This window comes from Neofelis nebulosa, chromosome 4, assembly GCF_028018385.1.
Source record: "Neofelis nebulosa isolate mNeoNeb1 chromosome 4, mNeoNeb1.pri, whole genome shotgun sequence".
Classification (NCBI taxonomy): domain Eukaryota; kingdom Metazoa; phylum Chordata; class Mammalia; order Carnivora; family Felidae; genus Neofelis; species Neofelis nebulosa.
In genome coordinates, this window is record NC_080785.1 from 111,876,657 (window position 1) to 111,889,454 (window position 12,798).

General features: G+C 39.4%; 1 protein-coding gene across 1 annotated transcript in view; it reads right to left on the reverse strand.

Annotated features, from left to right (window-relative positions):
- The window catches only part of MGLL (monoglyceride lipase), a 246,811-nt gene that overhangs the window by 162,886 nt on the left and 71,127 nt on the right, over nucleotides 1–12,798 (reverse strand). The gene's annotated exons all lie outside the window — the stretch shown is intronic.

Consider the following 12,798-nt stretch of genomic DNA (forward strand, 5'->3'; position numbering starts at 1 on the left):
AAAGACTACAGCATATTGTACAGCATATTATAATGATATTATAATAAAGTTGTATGGTGGCAGTGACTCCAATTACCATGGTAAGCATTTCGTGATATACAGGATCCTCAAATCACTATGCTGTGCACTTGAAACTAATATTGTTTCAACTTTTGTATGTGAACGATGCTTCAATTAAGAAAAAAGAATAGGGGTGCCTGAGTGGCTCAGTCGGTTAAGTGTCCCACTCCAGCTGAGGTCATGAGCTCGTGGTTCCTGAGATCGAGCCCTATGTTGCACTTTGCACTGACAGCATGGAACCTGCCTGGGATTCTCCCTCTCCCTCTGCCCCTCCCCCACTCTCTCTCTGTCAAATTAAATAAATAAACTTAAAAAAAAAGAATAAAGAATAATATAGTCAGTTCCACCCAAAATATTAAGCTCCAACCATAAAAAAATATCGTACTACTTTATAGTTCCACAATAGTATAGGAAAGTACCCACTACCTGAAACTTCACCTACCTTGAGTTTTATACAATTTGAATTTTTTTCTACTTAATATAAGTAGAAAGAACCCTGACATGCCACAGTTTGAAAATTACATTTGTCTACAAATAAAAGGAAATATTTGCTTCATTTTCTACTTTTTTTTTTTTAACGTTTACTTACTTTTGAGAGAGAGAGAGAGACAGAGCATGAATGAGGGAGTGGCACAGCGAAAGAGGGAGACAGAATCCGAAGCAGGTTCCAGGCTCCGAGCTGTCAGCACAGAGCCCGACACGGGGCTCGAACTCACAAACTGTGAGATCATGACCCGAGCTGAAGTTAGACGCTTAACTGACTGAGCCACCCAGGTGCCTCAAGACAAGAAACATTTAAAAAGTAGAAAACGTGGGCACCTGGGTGGCTCAGTCGGTTGGGCATCCTACTTCGGCTCAGGTCATGATCTGCCGGTTCGTGGGTTCGAGTCCCATGTCGGGCTCTGTGCTGACAGCTCGGAGCCTGGAGCCTGCTTCGGACTCTGTGTCTCCCTCTCTCTCTGCCCCTCCCCCACTCATGCTCTGTCTTACTCGCTCAAAAATAAATAAACATTAAAAAAAAATTTTTTTTAATCCCTCTCAGGAATTTCAGCAAATGACCTTAGTGGACCATCCAACATATTAGAAGTTAGACTCCAGAGCCCAGCCTAGATTGGCAAGGAGAGAAACTACAAAATGAGAAGGGGTACTGGGGATTGCAGCAAGCCAAGGGGGAGAAGAGGAGAAGCAGAAAGGAGAGAGCCCAGCTACATGGCCAGATACTGGGTATCAGATGTAAAAAATGACCAATGAAAGATCCATAGAAACATACGCATCATTTGATGTGCTTTGTTGCATTATGAAACTATTCTGCGGCTTCAAAATTCCAGCCCTGTGGACTCCACACACAACCTTGGGTGAAAATACTGTGCTGGCATTATGGATGTCATCCCAGGAAAAGAAGCAGCATGAAAAGAGCAAAAGAAGTAAAACTCTAGAACGCAGATCACAAAATCAGTAGAAGTCAGGAGTGATCAAGGGAATTATAATTCCTCCCCCACTATTAAGCCCCATATGTATTGCCAGGGGAAATCAGGTTTTAAGATTTCTTCTCAGCCAAAGGGAGGATGGGGTGACATCCAAGATACTGACACAGTTATAAATGTTTAATAATAAAAGTTACAAATTGCCCTTGAGACAATTTTGGTTACATCCACGTTTTTTGAGTTTTGATAATGTGGAGTTGTAGTTATGCTAATTAGTGTAGTTATCAATGTGGGACTATGTCAGAAGACTTCTAAAGACCTCTCATATGTAAATATTTGACGAAACTATTATTCCTTAGGAATGTTTGCATTTTTTTCATTGAAGTAACATTTACATATGGTGAAATGCAGATCATAGTATGCAATCAATACATTTTGAAAAATATCTACACCCATGTAAGTGACACTCAGTCAAGATAAAGAACATCTCTATCATCCAGAAAATTCCCTTGTACCCGCTTCTAGTCAACTGTCCCCACTCAAAGCAACCATTACTCTGATTTCTGTCACTGTAGATCATTTTGCCTTTTCTAGAATTCCATATAAATGGAATCATACAGTATGTACTTTTTTTGTCTAGCTTCTTTTACTCATATTATTTTTGAGATTCATTCATGCTGTTATATACATCAGTGGTTTGTTCCTCTGTATTGTTGGTTAGTATTCCATTCTATGGATGTGATACAAATTGTGTGTCTATTCTCCTCCTATTTGACATTTGTGTTGTTTTTAGTTTGTTTGTTTTTTACTATTTTTTCTGTGTATCTTCATGTGAAGATATATTTTTGTTTAACTTTGGTAAAACCTGTAAATGGCATTTCTGGGAACTGCATTAGTTAATGTGTTGGAAAACACCAGTTTTCCAAAGTTGTACCATTTTATACTCCCACAAGTCATATGTGAGACTTCTGGTTGCTCCATATCCTTGAAAACACCTGATATTGTCCATCTTTTTAACATTGGCCACTCAGTTGGATGCATAATGGGACCTAATTTGGGTTTCAGACTGCATTTCTCTGGTGACTAAGACATAAACATCTTTTCATGTGCTCATTGGCTGTTTGTATTTCTTCTTTCTGAAGTACTTATTTAAGTCTTTTGCCCTTTTTTAAAATTGGGTTCTAGTGCCATTTGTTGAAGAACCAATTGACTATGTGTAAGTCTATTTCTAGACTCTCTTCTATTCCAATATCCATTTGTCCATTGTGACACCAATACCATGCTGTGTTTCAATTACTTTAGCCTTGTAGTAAGTCCTGAAATCAGACTGCGTGAGGGCTTCAGCTTTACTGTACTCTTTCAATATTGTTTTGGCTACTCTATATTCTTTGCACTTCATGTAAGTTTTACAATTCACTTATCCATTTTTCCTGGGCTTTTGACTGAGATCAGATTAAAACTAAAGATCAGTTTGGGGAGCTTTTACATTTTAACTAAGTTGAGTCTTCCAATTGATAAGCATGGTATATTTCTGCACTTACTTAGATCTGTAATTTTTCTTGCATAAAATGCAAGTGCATTTTATGTATATATAATATATGAATAATGTATACACAAATAGTCAAAAAATATGAATGTGCGATATATTTTTTTAAATTCTGGAGTTCTAAATGACTGACAAAAGACTCAGCACAGAGGGAGAACCCTCAATGAACACTATGTAGAAGTTTTAAGTACTACTATAATAATGATGTTTTGATTTTTAAGCATGGTAGCAGCTCTTAGTGAAGAAAAATGATACTGGAAAGAAGACGTCAGTCTTGTGTAAACATCTTCCCCAGGCTTACCTCCCATGACTTGTTGCCCCGCTCATCATTTGTTCCTCTCAGAGGTTTCTGCTCATTGCCACTTAGTCTGTCCCCTTGCTTCCGACCGAGTACCACTCCCTGGGGTCAGGTGCTCCCCGCCTCCTTCCCAGACCATTGAAATAATGTCCTAACTGGTCTCTGTGCCTCCAGTCCTCGAGTTGCCAATTCACCCCACATGCTGGACTCCAAAGTTAGTTTTCAAAACATACACCTGCATATGTAATATATGTTTGTTATTTCTGTTAATTAAAGCAGTTCAGACATATTGGTTGTTTTCCTTTAATATGGCTTGCCAAATATAATCTCTGTATATCTATGGTTATTCTGTTAAATTAGAAATGATTAATCTCCCAGTAAATAAATTAAAAGAATATGCTCTGAGTAATTTGGTTGTTAAAATATCTGAATCATCACTCAGATTTCTTATTTAGTTATGAAAACATATGAAATTGAAATACTGCATTAAAGCAGAATACATCTTCTACCTCTGTGAAAAAAAAACCCATTAACTTACCACCAAACCAACCACCAACCACCAAACCAAATCACTGGACTACATGCACCCTTTGCAGAAGAACAAATAGTAATTGAAGTCTCCTTGGGGCTCCTGGATGGCTCAGTCAGTTAAGTGTCCGACTTCGGCTCAGGTCATGATCTCACAGCTCGTGAGTTCGAGCCCCATACCAGGCTCTGTGCTGACAGCTCACAGCCTAGAGCCTGCTTCAGATTCTGTGTGTCTGTCTCTCTGCCCCTCCCTTGCTCATGCTCTGTCTCTCTCTCTCAAAAATAAATAAATAAATAAATAAATAAATAAATAAATAAATAAATAAAATAAAATAAAATAAATTTAAAAAAAAGAAACTGAGCCTCCTTGATTAATGATCTGAGTTGAGTCTTCCTGATTGTGACATAAATCATGATGTAAAATGTGATTAATGCTGACTGGATGTGAATAAAATCCACACTACCTGGAAGCCATGTATTCAAAGACGGATGGTTTGCCATCATGTAAACTACCCTAAGAGAAGGCCCCCTGTGTAATTTTCAAAATATAAATAAGCAACAGGAAATTTCTCCTCAATAGAATTACAGTTTTGTGCCTTAAGGTGGTATATCTGCTTTATTTTCATTACCGATGACTCTACAATCCATTCTACAAACCTGACATAATTATGTTGAGAAAAAAAAACAAAACAAAACAAAGAGATGTGATACGCTGCTGTGTTTCTGCTTGCCAAGTTGGAAAATGCTCTACCGCTATATTCCAGCAGTTCCGACTGACAAACTAGCATCCATCATGCTTTGCATTACAATTTTTCTTTGCCATTTTCTCCCAGCTCATCATAACATAATTATGTTCCATTTTTTCTAGCCAGGGGCCTGTATTTTCTTTCATCCAGGACAACAGCTGCAAAGACCTACCTTGATGCTTCCTCAAAATGGTGAAATGTGTTTGCTTTTTCTTGCAGTCTTGGCAATTCCAATTTTCACACTCCTGCTTGACAAATTTTCTTGCTGCCCAAAAAAACAAAAAAACAAAACAACAACAACAACAAAAAAACCAATCAGCCCTGAAACTTTCATAGGGCTTTGCAAAGGAGCTCCCACGGTACTTAGTTCTTCTCTGTACTGTAATTGATCCTTGAGCCACGTTGTTTGGGAACGTGTTGAGAACACTAGCTGCTCTCGTTCTTTTTATAGCTTCATAATTGCCAAAGGAGAATTGTCTTTGTGTCAAACCCATTGGAACATTTTTATTCTTCTTTCTATTTATGTCTACTCATATATACGCACATCAACATTTTCAGAGAGATAGGGATGTCAGGCCAAAAGCTTGTCAATAAAAATCTGATGCTTCATGGCAAAAATTCTAAGATCTTGTGTCCATGGCAATAATAGCTACCAGTTTTTTGAGCGTTACTCTGTAATGGACAGATAGGTGTTCTGAATGCTTTTAGTGAAATAGCTCACCCATGCTTCACAAAAACAGTGAGAGAGGTGCTACTATGATCCTCACTTCTCAGAGGAGGGAAAATAGGCCGAGAAGGGTTGGAGAAACTTGATGGAGACCCCACAGTGGATGTGGTTGTGCCGGGCAGGGGGGAAATCCAGGCAGCCAGAGCCTACATCAAGTCTCTTGCCCTCCCACTGTCCATGGTGGTCATCACCAGCTCCCAAAACACACGAGGCCCAGGTTTATCCCCTCCTGGGCTTGTTCCTTGGGAAGTACAGTGATGTTGAAAACCTGATAGACAATCCAAGACTTGTATACTAGATGCCTTCTTGAAATTTCTCTTCCTGATTTATATAGAATTTAAACTGCTGTGGTCCTGGCTGCACACTATTTATTTGAGTATTTACGGTTTTCTTTCATCCCCACGTGGCGATGTCGAATAGGAAATACAGAGATTCACAAACTGCCAGTGAATGGAGGCTTCCGTGGTCATGTAAGACTGGAGAGGCCACTTGTGGGAAGACCAGAGACAGAGACACAGAGGTACCTGTGGAGTGCCAGCCACTCTTCCAAGCCTGGGTGGCAGACATGTGACTAAAGAGGCTTTCAAGATAACCCAGCCCCAGTCACCAACTGCCTACAGCCCCTTAAGAGACCCCAAGCAAGGATTACCCAGCTGACCCAATCAATCCCCCCAACTCGTGGACTTTTGCTATTTTTTTTAGCCACTCTCTTGGAGTGGTTTGTTACATAGCCTTAAGATAGCTAAAACACCAGGCAAAACATCGGCAGAGAATATCGGGGAGAAAAAAACCCAGCAGGCTCCCATGTCAATCAACTGTTTGCAGAAGGACCCACTGCTGTGATGTTCTCATAACATCTGTCGCACTGGGGCCAGGGGTAGTATGTGGGTAGGCATCTTACCTGTTGGACTTGTATCCCGTAGACTGGATCTGACTTAAGAGTGACATAATGCATTGTGTCAGTTATCAAAATTTTGCTTATCATCTGGGGACTGAGAAGAGTCTATCAGTCCATAAACAAGAACCAAGAGGAAGGACCTTACAAAGGCAGATAAAGTAGAATCACTCTCTTGACCAGGCAATGAGCAACTCACCATGTCTGAGAGGCTGAGTCTGTGGGCCATTAGTGATGCTACCAGGTGTACCCAGGCCAGGAGCAGGGAAAGAAGAACCCCTGTCAAGAGCCTGTCTGGTTGTACCAGCCTCTAGGGGCTGGGGAGGAAAGAAGTGAGTGGCACAATGCCCACATCCCAATCAAGTCTGCTAAACTAAAAACTTTTGTAAGCAAAACTCTTCTTATGCTTCTTGTATGTTCCTGGCTTTCTCTTTTGTACCCCTTGATGTTTAACAAGTTCTTTTTAAAAAGTCCTCGGGGCGCCTGGGTGGCGCAGTCGGTTAAGCGTCCGACTTCAGCCAGGTCACGATCTCGCGGTCCGTGAGTTCGAGCCCCGCGTCGGGCTCTAGGCTGATGGCTCGGAGCCTGGAGCCTGTTTCCGATTCTGTGTCTCCCTCTCTCTCTGCTCCTCCCCCGTTCATGCTCTGTCTCTCTCTGTCCCAAAAATAAATTAAAAAAAACGTTGGAAGAAAAAAAAAAAAAAAAAAGTCCATCCTAGGGGCACCTTGGCGGCTCAGTCAGTTGTGTCCAACTCTTGATTTTGGCTCAAGTCATGACCTCACTGTGAGTTCAAGCCACGCATCAGGCTCTTTGCTGACAGTGCAGAGACTGCTTGGGATTCTCTCTCTCCTTCTCTCTCTGCCCCTCCCACTCATGCTCTCTCTCACTCAAAATAAATAAATAAACCTGAAAAATAATAAAATAAAATAAAATAAAATAAAATAAAAACTCCATCCTACTTTGGCGATGCTATGGGAAATCGTATTTGGACCACAGCTGTAGAAAGGGAATGATAAGATAGCAAAAAAACAAAAAAAACAAAAAAAACAAAACAAAACCCAAATAATCCAATTAAAAATGGGCAAGACACCCAGATAAACATTTTTTCAAAGAAGATACACAAAAGGCAGACAAGTACATGAAAAGACGTCCAACATTACCAGCCATTAGGGAAATGCAAATCAAAACTAAAATGAGGTGCTAACCTCACACCTGTTAGAATGGCCATCCTCAAAAAGACAACAGATAATAAATACTGGTGAGGACGTGGAGAAAAGGGAACCCTGTTGGTGGGCATGTAAATGGTGCAACCACTATGGAAAACAGCATGGAGGTTCCTCAAAACATTAAAAATAGAACCACCACATGACCCAGCAATCCCAATTCTGGGAATATAACCAAAGGAAATGAAATCACTAGCTTGAAAAGATATCATTGTAGCATTATTTACAATAGCCAAGATATGGAAATAGACTAAGTGTTCATTGGTTGATGAATGGATATAGAAATTGTTGTGTATGTATATATATATATATATATATATATACACACACACAATGTATACACACAACATATATTTACATATAAATTTATATACACAGTATATATATATATATATATATATATATATATACACACACACACACACACACACAATTTATAGATAAACTTATAAAATTGGAATATAAATCTGGAATACAGATGGAATATCATTCAGCCATAGAAAACAAGGAAATCTTGCCATTTGCAACAACATAAATGGACCCTGAGGGTGTTATACCAAGTGAGATAAGTTGGAGAAAGATGAATAATGTATGATCCCACTTATACGTGGACTCTAAAAACAAAACAAAACAAAAAAAACCCCCAAACTTATAGAAAAAGAGATCAGACTTGTGGTCACCAAAGGCAGAGGGTGGAAAGAGAGGGAATTGGAGAAGGCAGGCAAAAGATGCAGCTGTAAGATAAAGAAGTCCTAGGATGCCACTTTCAGCATGGTGACTACAGCTAACACCCCTGTGTGATATACAGGAAAGGTGCTAAGAGAGTAAATCCTAACAATTCTCATCACAAGGGAAAATTATTTTCCTTTCTATTTTTGCTCCTTTTTATTGTCCCCATATGAGATGATGGATACTAACTAAACTTTGAGTAGTCACCATTTTCCAAAATATGTCAGTCAAACTATTATGCCATATACCTCAACTTACACAGTGCCATTTTTGTCAATAAAACCGGAAGTGGGGGAATAATTTCATGGAGAGAAAAGTAAAATTACTATTTCAAAACCATGACAAAAAGAGACAGTAATCTCAAAGAGATATCTGCACCCCCATATTCATGGCATCATTATTCACAGTAAGCAGGACACAGAAACAACCTGAGCATCTGTCAATGGATGAATGGATAAGGAAGATGTGGTCTATACACAATGGAATGCTATTTAGCCATGAAGAAGGAAAGCAATCTCATCATTTGTGACGCCATGGATGGACCTTGAGGGTATTATGCTAAATGAGATTAAGTCATACAGAGAAAGACAAATATGGTATGATTGCACTGATATGTGGAATCTAACAAACCAGAACCCAGAGAAACAGACAGTAGAGTGATGGTCACCAGAGGCTGGAGTCTGGGGGAAGTTGGGAGATGTTGGTTGAAGGGTGTAAACTTCCAGCTGCAAGATTAACAAGTCTGGGGAGCTAATGCATAGTATGGTGATTATAGCTAAGAACACTGTATTATATACTTGAAATTTGTTAAAGAGTAGATCCTAAGTGTTCCCACAAAAGAAAGAAAGAAAGAAAGAAAGAAAGAAAGAAAGAAAGAAAGAAAGAAAGAAAGAAAGAAAGAAAGAAAGAAAGAAATGGTAATTAGGTTATTAGGGTATTCTTTTCTGGCACTGTGGTTTGCAAAATATGTCTAAGCGGGAAGCCAGGGTGAATTTGGAGGTCACCTCATGTGCTTCCCTTGGCTCAAAGATCATGGCTCCAAGCTACTCATTGTCCAATGCCTAAAAACTATTGCTTAAGTTCTATCCATTTTTTAAAGTTATCTGCAGTAAAAGGTCACATTTTATACCAGCTACTCCATCACGGCCAAACTGGAAGTCTGTTGAATAAGTAAATAGGACATCAAAATACATCAAAAAGGACAGCTCAAGGTTACCCAATAAATGAACACGGAAAACTAAATTACTGGCTCTCTCCTGCTGGACCCATCCTATATCTAAGCCAGTATCTTGAGCACAGGTCAGAGTTTCCTCCTGTCTCACCAGCATGTCTTACAGCCCGTCCCCCTTGGGTTGACACTCTATCCGTTTCCCCCTCTCCTTCCATCCTGAGTCTTTCCTAAGGCACAGGAATCACAAAATGGCCATTATGTGGAAGAAAGTGAAATTCACCAAAAAAGCCCAAAAGGGGTCTCAAAATACAAACACCATATAATATGATATGAAACAGGACAATGGCTTCCAATACAGAAATGTATTCTATTGAAGGCCAAATACAACAGGAGAAATTAGAAACCCCTGAATAGCTGTTGGCTTGTATTGCATTTCTTAAAAATGTTTGTGTATTTATTTTTGAAAGAGAGAGAGCATGTGCAAGAGAGCAGGAGAGGGGCAGAGAGAGAGAGAAAGAGAGAGAGAATCCCAAGCACGGTCCGGCTGTCAGTGCAGAGCCCAACACAGGGCTCGAACTCACGAACCATGAGATCATGACCTGAGCCGAGATCAAGAGTCAGACGCTTAACCAACTGGGCCACCCAAGCACCCTGGCTTGTATTGCATTTTAACAAGACAGAAAATCCTCTGGATAATACGCCCTAATAGAGGAATCGCAGTGACAGTTTGAAGCTCAAAACAGCTATTCAACCAAAACAGGAAAAGAGAATATATATTTGAATTTATATTTTTTTATATCTTACATTTGAAGTGCTACTGAATGACCTACCATTCCCACTCTCTAGCTGAGGTTAAATAGATAAATAAAAAGGTATGTTCCAGGAAGGTAGGCAGGAAGGCCCCAAGAATATTCTGGGCACCTGCTACAGCTAGCCAATATAGGGACTGAGGGTTTATCACAAAGAATCTATAATGGAACGAAGCATATAGACAATTAACAGCATTAACAAGCCAGCATATGCAGCGCTGGGCACACTTATAGGTGCTTTAAAATATTTTTGAATAAACATATACAGCTCAAATCTTTAAGCATTCATCCCCAAGACTTCCCTTCACAGACTACGCTTAGATTCTTCCCTGATTCCCTGTGTTGACCCGAGATCTTATCCACTCACCCTGTTTACTGTTTTGGAAAATTTGTTTAACTTGGAAACCACTGTTGCATTTCTCCACAGCATTCTGTCCTCACATCTGGCTTTGCGGACCATCAGCTTGCTGAGTGCACTCACGCCTGCTAATGTTTCCACAAGCTTTATTTTGGAAATTTGGTGCACTTTGGCTTTGAAACATGTGTGCAGAAGATTTTTAACTTAAGAAGCCCTGCATGCATTGTTATTTTTAAATAAATGTATGCGACTGTTAAACTTTGTGCTTCTTGGGTTTTGTTTTCCACAGCTGACTGGGACATTCCCAGTCGCAAAACAGGGTTGGCAAAACAGCTGCCATGAAAAACGGGACCCATGACCAGGAGAGACAACCGATGACAGAGTCTGCTACTGTATTGGCATGATGTTGTGAAAAAAGCGCCCCAAGTGAAGATGTGAAATACTAAGGTATGAGACTCCCAAACAAGACTTCTCTTTTTGTTTATTTATTTATTTTGAGAGAGACAGAGAGAGACAGAGAGAACGAGAAGGGGAGAGGCAGAGAGAGAGGGGAGAGAGAATCCCAAGCAGACTCTGCACTGTCAGCACAGAGCCCGATGTGGGGCTCGAAATCACAAACCGTGAGATCATGACCTGAGCAGAAATCGAGTCAGAAGGTTACCCGACTGAGCCACCCAGAGGTCCCTCCCATACAAGACTTCTTAAAGACCCAGAAAATTAAAAATATATGGACATATGAACACATATTAAGTATATCATATGAAACATAACATTTATCTTAAAATATGCCCATTCTAATGAACATTCAAGTGGTGGAACTGGAAGGAATTTAACATTTTTCTTCCTAGAAAGCAAGAATTTTGTTCTGATCTCAATCCTGCCTCTATTTGTGACCACAGGTGAGTCACTTAAACAATCTGAGTTGTCTTAGTTTCCTTGTTTGGAATCAATGGTTCCTCAAAATTCCATTTTACTCTTCTCTTCCCTCCCTATCCCCTACCCCTGGGAGTGTGTAATTCTCTGGGAATTTACTATTGTTTCTTTCAGACACTTAAACTCTTTTAGCTAAGCATTTAGCCTAAGGATTGCAGTAAGAGAATGGTTGGTAGGAAATACTTTTCATGTATCAAAGCTAATGTTCAGAGCACAGAAAACAACCAGCAAATGTCTGTCCTGGTTACACTGTCTTTGCGAAGCCTAACCTTTTAAATTTGTTTTTGAGGCTCCTAGGTGGCTCAGTTGGGTAAGCAACTGACTTTAGCTCTGGTCATGATCTCGCGGTTCGTGAGTTCAAGACCTGTGTTGGGTTCTGTGCTGATAGCTCAGAGCTGGGAGCCTTCTTCAGATTCTGTGTCTCCCTCTCACTCTCTCTCTCTCTCAAAAATAAATAAAAATTTAAAAAAATTTTGGTTTTTAGTCAGATGCTCTGGGGTTAGTCATATGATGAGTTAATTCATAAATGACTATGTTTCTTGTTTAGATGTCTCCACATGTACCTTTACATGGACCAGCATTGTCACATTTGTCCTCTATAATGAACATACAGATGGATGCATTTTCCTTAAAATACTGAAATCATGAGAACAATTTGCTAAAAATCTATGGATTCACAATTCTGTTCACTCAAACAACTAATTACACTTCCCTATGGCTCTTCCAATCTTTAGGCACCTCTAAACACCCAATTTGCAAGTTATAATGAAATAACACAGTCACACATGTGTGATGTATTTGTTTCTCATACGTTTGTACACTATTCTCCTAGAACTAGGTAATCCTCATTCACAATGGCTACAAAATATTTAATGAAGTTGATACAACAATTTTTTGTCAGCTTTATCTGCCTTCTACTGAAATCAGTGAGTTAAGGTCTATGATCAGTGTGCTTTGCCTGTTTCTCCTTATGTCTCCTTAGTTTATGCTTCACGAAAGATGTTATGATTTGATGCATAGATATGCATAATTGTTATATTTCCATAGTGGTTTGTAGCATGGTAAGGTGTCAGCTTTTGTTTTATTTAATAATTTTGGGCCTGAATTTTACCTTGTTTTATACCAGGATTATGTCTCCACCACACACACACACACACACACACACACACACACACACACGGTGTTTTTGCTGGTGTATCTTTGTCGATGCTTTTTATTTCTTTTTTTAAATCAAAGTACAATTAACATACAGTGTTTAATTAGCTTCAGATGTACAATACAGTGATCCAACAATTCTATACATTCTTCAGTACTAATCACAAAAAGTGTACTCTTTTTTTTTTTTTTTTTT